Raw genomic sequence first — 8,956 nt, 5'->3', positions numbered from 1 at the left:
GTATGGTGTCATCTAGGGGAGTATGCAGGAAGAATAATCCCATATCTAACAAAAATGTTGGGTTAAGGTTGCTAGGAGCTGTGGGCAAACAAAATATTTTGAGTCCATGTTGGGTATATGACTTTGGTGTTCCTGTGGATTTTTGGACCCATAACTTCGGGGATCCCTTGGTAAGATATAGGTGTATAGTTGTTCCATCTTTACATTGGGATTAAATCCACCCACAAAAGAAGTAGCTGCTACCCTACTGGGTTAAAGAGCAGGATCCAATTGCACTACAAAATAACCAGTTTTTAACTTCCAGTTTCTAACTACTTAATCCCTTAAAAGGTGATTATATATTCTGTAGGTGACCTGAGAAATGACTGTAAACTTAAAGCTGAGTATATGTAGCTTCTCTAGCATTACTTGCATTATTTATTGTGGTAGGCTCCTGTTCTTTCTAAGCACTGTGTGAGAATGTAGTATAGGGTTGCGAGGTGCCCCCGGCCACTGGCAGGGGATGAGGGAGGTAGGGTTGCCAGATCCAGGTTGGGAACGTCTTGGAGATTTTGGGATGGAGCCTAGGGAAGACAGGGACCCTAGTGGGGTATAATGCCATAGAGTCCACCCTCCAAAGCATCTATTTTCTCCAGGGAAACTGATCTCTGTAGTTTGGAGATGAGCTGTAATTCTGGGGGAATCCCCAGTTCCCAGCTGGAGGCTGGCCTCCCTAATAGTAGAAAGCAGCCTGCAGTGCATCTAAAGGACGGGTACAATGTCTGAAAGAAATAGTAGCTTTGAATTAAGGGACTGATGCTGGCATCAGTGCAAAGCACTGAACGTTTAGGCTACATGTTTTGAGATTTCATCAGGCATAGTCTGCACATTCCCTTTCCCCATGCTAAGAAGGCAAAAAAACTTTATTTTAATTTGGCGTAGTGGGGCCCATCATTGTTTTCCCAGTGTAATGTCTTGTTTGGCCTTGCTCAATAAATTGAGGACAGAAATGAAATCAATTTAACTTTCCCTCACATGTTAAAGAAAAGTGCTCTAGGATTCTTATCCTGAGAAAGTTACATCCGTACAGTAGCTTCTGACACTTCTGGGTGCGCAAGACTGCAAGCAATGTGGAGTTTGGGAAATTCCCTCTCCAAAGATGGCTCCCCTACTCCCATCTGTCAGTTTTGTACAAAATGAGCACAGGGTTTATGAAAGCTCTGTCAGTTCATGCTGGCCACTGCTAGAAGCACTTGCAAGGGGCTGGAAAACAAACCACACTTCTATGCATTAAGAGCTGTCCTTATGTCTTTATGAGATATAGCTACTTGCCGGCAGCAGTGATATTGTTACATTGTACTTGAAGGGCTGACTTGAAAGTTGGTGTCGTCAGCAGATATTTTGAAGTCCATCTTCTGTCGCGATCTTAGAGAATGCCCTGGACTTAAAAGTTCCTTGTATGTGTAAATGCGGAAAATGAAAATATAAAACAGTGCAAATAGTAGACTTTCAGTGCAATCTTGCGCATTTATTTCAGTCTAAGTCCATTGGAGACAATGGTTTATACTGGTGTAATTGTCAACCTTCATTGGACTCAGTTGTGAGTGGATTTGATTGACTGATATATCTAAACACAGGCAGAGCTTAAACAAAGCACCTTGCTTACTGGCTTTAGAGTACTCTGGCCCTGATGCAGACAGTCCCATATAAACTGAAGTGGCTGTAATTTCCAGATATTGTATTGCAGAAGTCAGCTGTTGAGGTCAAAGCATGTGATTAAGGGAAGGATAGAAGATTTAGTCAAAAACCCCTTTCTGTTTTAATGTGAATTTCTACTGAGACTCACAATGTGCAGCCAAATCATACTTAGTCTCCACTACATAGCTGAACAAAGCTTATTTTTTAATGTAGCTGTCTCCAGGTAATACATCAGTTGTTCTGATAATGCGTTCAACTTGCAGGGGAAGCACCAGGGTGAGCTGGAAAACTTCATCCAGTAGCCCAACAATCCTGGTGAATGAACAGTTTATAATCCCCACCACCTTGCCTCCCCACCACCTGCCTTTCTGTTGACGATTTAATGTGTATATTTGGTGATGTCAGTTCTTATCAGGGAATTCAAAAAGCAGAAGGGGATGGCACATGCTTTACATTCAGATGATGTCTGCTTCCATTTTGGCTATCTCTGGTTAGAGACATCTTCACATGACCTTTCCTCAAGACCTCAAAGAGTCCCCATTAGTTAGTCAACAGTACCAGGGTAAACTCTGTATGAGGAAGCTTCATATGTTCATACTTCAAGGTAACCGAACATTGATCGTGATGAGATTTCTCTTCAGCAAACCAAAAAGGGAAAAAAGAAAATAATTGTGGAAAGGTCCAGCACTAGGTGAATTCTCTGATCCCCCTGACAAAGCTTGTAGGGTGAAATGCTTAGGGGCCTTGTATGACAATAAAGCTGTCACCTGGCATCTTTTTTTCCTTTTTGGTTTGCTGGCACATTCTGGGTGTAGCCCAATTTTTCCTGTTTTTTGAGATTTTTCTCCATGTATTTATTCCATCCAGCGTCATTCCATCCACGAGAAACTAAGTCAGTTTCTGTTCACTTTCTTTAGAGAAGTTGTCTTGCTCTGAACTGGTAGGTATTAGAAATATATTAAGAATCTGAAAGGTTAAATGAATCCAAATTAATGGGCCCAATGTTAAAGGAAATAAATATAAGATATAGATACAGACCAATTGTAGAAAAATACGAGTATTTATTTACAAAATACTTTAAAAAACAATGAAACCCCCTAATATAGCCTCAGCTTGGGAGTTCCGGGCGACGCTGACTAGAATGGCAGCTTGAAACTGCCGCTCCGATCCCACCCCCACCACACTTATTTTATACGGCTCATAAAACGGCGCTTTGGGCTGCTCGTCGCCTGCCTTGTGAACTTCAGCAGAGAGAGGCGTGGGCAGGTGGGTCTCTGTGTATCCAAACTGCAGCAACTCTAACTACCTGGTTTAGAGCCGGGCCTTAGGACCCTGCGGCATCTTGCTTTCAACGCTGGTCCCAGCACTCACTGCCTGCCTCTTTCCTTCCTTGGCTGGCTGGCGTCCTGGCTAGAAACACTCATTTCATCCCTTTAATTCTCAACAGCCAGGTCTGAGCTTTTTTGCTTTCTGCTCCCCCCCCCCGCATGCTTGTCGCCTCCCCCCTTCAATATAAAGAGAGAGCCTGAATTGTAGTAAGGTATGCATAGGGCTCTTTTTGTAGCAGGAACTCCTTTGCATATTAGGCGACCCCCCCGCAATGTATCCAATCCTCCAAGAGCTTACAGAGCTCTTCTTACAGGGGCTACTGTAAACTCTTGGAGGATTGGCTACATTAGGGGTGTGTTGCCTAATATGCAAAGGAGTTCCTGCTACAAAAAGAGCCCTCAGTGGAATGCTGCGCGGGGGGGGGGGGGAGCTATTATTGCATAATCTGATTAAGCTTCCCTCTCCCTTTCCCCAGTGCCCCAGCCCCACCAGCCAGAAATTCCTGGCTAAGGGGCTGGGAATGAGGCTCCAGCCCTCAGTTCCAGCCTGCTGATGTCTGTTGCAAAACCTCCAACCTATGCTGTTTCATTTCTCTTTTAGTGAGAAGAATAGCTTGGCTCTGTCTGTTTTCTTTGTTTATTGGTTGAAGGTAGTTTTAAATGTTTGGATTCAAGTGGCGTAGAATTTCCTATGCATTCAAGCTCTTAGTATTCCGGTAAATCTTTGACTTCCTTTATGGTACCAAGACCTTGTCAACCTTCATTGGACTCAGTTGTGAGTGGATTTGATTGACTGATATATCTAAACACAGGCAGAGCTTAAACAAAGCACCTTGCTTACTGGCTTTAGAGTACTCTGGCCCTGATGCAGACAGTCCCATATAAACTGAAGTGGCTGTAATTTCCAGATATTGTATTGCAGAAGTCAGCTGTTGAGGTCAAAGCATGTGATTAAGGGCAGGATAGCAGATTTAGTCAAAAAGCCCTTTCTGTTTTAATGTGAATTTCTACTGAGACTCACAATGTGCAGCCAAATCATACTTAGTCTCCACTACATAGCTGAACAAAGCTTATTTTTTAATGTAGCTGTCTCCAGGTAATACATCAGTTGTTCTGATAATGCGTTCAACTTGCAGGGGAAGCACCAGGGTGAGCTGGAAAACTTCATCCAGTAGCCCAACAATCCTGGTGAATGAACAGTTTATAATCCCCACCACCTTGCCTCCCCACCACCTGCCTTTCTGTTGACGATTTAATGTGTATATTTGGTGATGTCAGTTCTTATCAGGGAATTCAAAAAGCAGAAGGGGATGGCACATGCTTTACATTCAGATGATGTCTGCTTCCATTTTGGCTATCTCTGGTTAGAGACATCTTCACATGACCTTTCCTCAAGACCTCAAAGAGTCCCCATTAGTTAGTCAACAGTACCAGGGTAAACTCTGTATGAGGAAGCTTCATATGTTCATACTTCAAGGTAACCGAACATTGATCGTGATGAGATTTCTCTTCAGCAAACCAAAAAGGGAAAAAAGAAAATAATTGTGGAAAGGTCCAGCACTAGGTGAATTCTCTGATCCCCCTGACAAAGCTTGTAGGGTGAAATGCTTAGGGGCCTTGTATGACAATAAAGCTGTCACCTGGCATCTTTTTTTCCTTTTTGGTTTGCTGGCACATTCTGGGTGTAGCCCAATTTTTCCTGTTTTTTGAGATTTTTCTCCATGTATTTATTCCATCCAGCGCCATTCCATCCACGAGAAACTAAGTCAGTTTCTGTTCACTTTCTTTAGAGAAGTTGTCTTGCTCTGAACTGGTAGGTATTAGAAATATATTAAAAATCTGAAAGGTTAAATGAATCCAAATTAATGGGCCCAATGTTAAAGGAAATAAATATAAGATATAGATACAGACCAATTGTAGAAAAATACGAGTATTTATTTACAAAATACTTTAAAAAACAATGAAACCCCCTAATATAGCCTCAGCTTGGGAGTTCCGGGCGACGCTGACTAGAATGGCAGCTTGAAACTGCCGCTCCGATCCCACCCCCACCACACTTATTTTATACGGCTCATAAAACGGCGCTTTGGGCTGCTCGTCGCCTGCCTTGTGAACTTCAGCAGAGAGAGGCGTGGGCAGGTGGGTCTCTGTGTATCCAAACTGCAGCAACTCTAACTACCTGGTTTAGAGCCGGGCCTTAGGACCCTGCGGCATCTTGCTTTCAACGCTGGTCCCAGCACTCACTGCCTGCCTCTTTCCTTCCTTGGCTGGCTGGCGTCCTGGCTAGAAACACTCATTTCATCCCTTTAATTCTCAACAGCCAGGTCTGAGCTTTTTTGCTTTCTGCTCCCCCCCCCCGCATGCTTGTCGCCTCCCCCCTTCAATATAAAGAGAGAGCCTGAATTGTAGTAAGGTATGCATAGGGCTCTTTTTGTAGCAGGAACTCCTTTGCATATTAGGCGACCCCCCCGCAATGTATCCAATCCTCCAAGAGCTTACAGAGCTCTTCTTACAGGGGCTACTGTAAGCTCTTGGAGGATTGGCTACATTAGGGGTGTGTTGCCTAATATGCAAAGGAGTTCCTGCTACAAAAAGAGCCCTCAGTGGAATGCTGCGTGCGGGGGGGGGGGAGCTATTATTGCATAATCTGATTAAGCTTCCCTCTCCCTTTCCCCAGTGCCCCAGCCCCACCAGCCAGAAATTCCTGGCTAAGGGGCTGGGAATGAGGCTCCAGCCCTCAGTTCCAGCCTGCTGATGTCTGTTGCAAAACCTCCAACCTATGCTGTTTCATTTCTCTTTTAGTGAGAAGAATAGCTTGGCTCTGTCTGTTTTCTTTGTTTATTGGTTGAAGGTAGTTTTAAATGTTTGGATTCAAGTGGCGTAGAATTTCCTATGCATTCAAGCTCTTAGTATTCCGGTAAATCTTTGACTTCCTTTATGGTACCAAGACCATCTGTAATTTTGTGGTTGGTATGCTGATGACATGTGGCGTATCTCATTAACTAAGTCTCCAGGAGCTTCTGTCTGTGGTTAATGGATGACAAGCTGGATCCATACAAGTCAGAGGAGATGCTGTTTGGAAAAGCTGCTGGTCTGGAGTGAATTGCACTGCCTAGTCCTAGGTATGGTAGCATTATATCTGGCAAATAGTATGAAGAGCTTAGGGTACAATTGGCCCCATCTCTTCTCATAGAAAGTGAAGACATTGCTACTACTAAAAATGTCTGGTTTGGTGACTAACTCTCCAAAATTGTTATAACTCTGAGACTAATTGTTGCAATCTGCTAAATGCTGGACTGCCCTTCAAAGACAGTGCAAAAACTTCCAAGTGGTTTAGAATGTAGTGGCACATTTGCTGACTAAAAGTAACAGCATCTGCCTATTCTTGATTTAATTACATTGGCTACTGATATGCACCTGGTCTTGGCATAAGTTGCTGGCTTTGACCTTCTGAGCCTTCTGTGGCCTGGGCAGGGCTGGCCTGAGGTTGTCCTGCGCTCCAGGCGAGTGCAGATGCCAACCTCCCGGTGGGGCCTGGAGACCTCTCCGCCAGAACCAGGCTGGGAGGAGGATCACCCAGCTGCCGCTCGCCTCGCCCCCAGCTGCCGCCACTGCTCGCCTCCCTTGGCCTAGGGATAGAGCCGGCCCTGGGCCTGGGAAGCACACATCTGAAGAACCATTTCTCTATGCCACTTGGATTCAAACCATTTCTCCCTGTTTGAGCCATTGCTCAAGTATCTTCAGAAGTATCTTCTTTCCCCCCCCTTCACATAGGGAAGTTTGCCCTGACCTGGATGTATGTGTTAAGTGCTGTCAGGTTGCTTCCACTTTATGGTCATTCCTGTGAGTTAATGTCCTCCAAAACTTCCTATGGTTCACAGCCTTGTTCAGGTCTTGCAAACTGAGGCCATGGCTTCCTTGATTAAATGAATCTCATGCTGGGTCTTCCTCTCGTCCTGCTGCCTTCACCTTTTCCTTGCATTATTATCTTTTTCAGGGACTCTTGTCTTCTCATAATGTGACCAAAACATGATAGCCTCAGTTTAGTCATTTTTGCTTCTAGAGAGAGTTCAGGCTTGATTTGATCTACAACCCACTTATCTGTCTTTTTCGTGGTCCACACAGTATCTATAAAACTCTCCTGCAACACATTTCAAAGGAATTAACTTTCTTCCTGTCAGCTTTCGTCATTGTCCAACTCTCACACCCATACCTAGTAATGGGGAATAATATGGCATGGCATGAATTAACTTGATTTTGATCTTTTCTAGCTCCTTCATGGCTGCCTTCCACAGTCTCAATCTCCTTCTGCTTTCTTGGCTGCAGTCTCCCTTTTGGTTGATGATGGAGCCAAGGAGCAGAAAATCTTGAACAATTTCAGTTTCTTCATCGTCAGCCCCAAAGTTGTGTAATTCCTCAGTAGTCATTACTTTTCAGTTCAGCTGTAATCCTGCTTTAGCACTTTCTGCTTTAATCTTCATCAGTGGCCCAGGAATCACATGTGGCTCTTCTGACCATAGTTCTGCTTGAACATCTGGCATTTCTTGTTCATATATGGTAAGATTTTGAGCATCACTTTACTCATGTGAGAAATTAATGTGATGGTCCAATATGTGCTACAATCTTGGAAATCTTTTTTGGGCGGTGGAATTGGAATGTAAATCAAGCATTTTGCAGTCTGTGGGCCATTGTTTTGCTTTCCATATTTGTTGGCAAAATCTTGTTAAGATTTTGCTGGACTAGACTTCTGGCCACGGCGGACGCGAATGGCGGCCGGCTCTCAGGACGCTCCCGGAACCGGTTCGCCCACACGCAGCCTGGGGGGGTCCTGCGTTAGCAGAGATCCTAAGGAGCCCTAGGGTAAGGGCTCCGAACTAGGGGGCGCTTAAAGGGGAAGCCTCTTGCCGGCCAGAAGGTCAGGAATTGAGGCTTTCCCTCTGCCTCAAACGGCCCCGGCTGCGATGTGCCCCGGCTGCGATGTGCCCCGAATGGGGACTAGCAACGCCAACGGAATAGCGGAGTGATGAAGCGCTAAAGCAAAGTCAGATGAAATGAAAAAGAGCGACGAACTGTGAGTTGGGGATTGAATTAGAAGCGGATAAGCGAGCTCCGTTCCCCCGGGAGATTGAAAGAGAGGGGGGGGGAGTCCCCCCCACCCGGGAAAAGAGACTTTTTAAAAGTTAAGAGGGGGGGCGAAGCGAAGATCGGCAAAAGCGCATTACCTTTTGGGAGAGAGCTTAAAGCGGTGACGAGGGAGCCATCCCTGAGCGGCGTAACACGAGCTTTTAAAGTATAAACAAAAGCGAAACATGGCGGGGCCGAAAAAGCTGTTGGAGAAGCAGACAAAGAAGACAGGAGGGACTTCCTGTCCGAGCCCTTCCCCTGTTGGTACTGCTGTCAATCAACAAGAAGGGGGACTTTTGCGCCATCTACTGGAAGAACTGCAAAAAATCAACCAGAAGCTGGACAGTATGGAAAGTGCCTACAGTCTTCAACAGAAAAAAATGACAGAGACAGCTGACAAGGTAGATGATATTGCAAAGAAATGTTTGGCATCAACAGAAGAAATACAGAGTGTTAAGAAAAAGGTCAATAAAGTGGAAAAGCAACAAGAAAAACAGGAAAATAAATTGTTACTGCTTCAAATGGAGAAAGCGAATTTGACTCTTCGATTCCAAGGGTTGAAGGAGGAGGAAAAGGAGGACCTCAGAGACATTTTGGCAACAGCTTTAGCACCACTGACTGGCAATGAAGTGGAAAAAATAAAAGAAGAGATGGATTTGGCTTATCGAGCCTATTCCAACTTTACAAAGAAAAATAAGTTGCCGGCGGAAGTGGTGGTGAAATTTACCAAGCAACGTCTCCGAGATCAGATTTTAAAAGCAGTCTCAGCAACACCCTTGAAAATTGGAGATCAAATGATCAGGATCTTGAAAGATGTTCCATTTGAA

The 8,956-nt window shown here is 44.7% G+C and overlaps 1 protein-coding gene across 1 annotated transcript in view; it reads left to right on the top strand.

Moving 5' to 3' along the window:
- Positions 1–8,956, top strand: part of PTGFRN (prostaglandin F2 receptor inhibitor) — a 110,675-nt gene that overhangs the window by 67,484 nt on the left and 34,235 nt on the right. The gene's annotated exons all lie outside the window — the stretch shown is intronic.

This window comes from Gekko japonicus, unplaced genomic scaffold, assembly GCF_001447785.1.
Source record: "Gekko japonicus isolate JY-2015 unplaced genomic scaffold, Gekko_japonicus_V1.1 scaffold551, whole genome shotgun sequence".
Classification (NCBI taxonomy): Eukaryota; Metazoa; Chordata; class Lepidosauria; order Squamata; family Gekkonidae; genus Gekko; species Gekko japonicus.
This window is presented reverse-complemented; position numbering and strand designations above follow the sequence as displayed.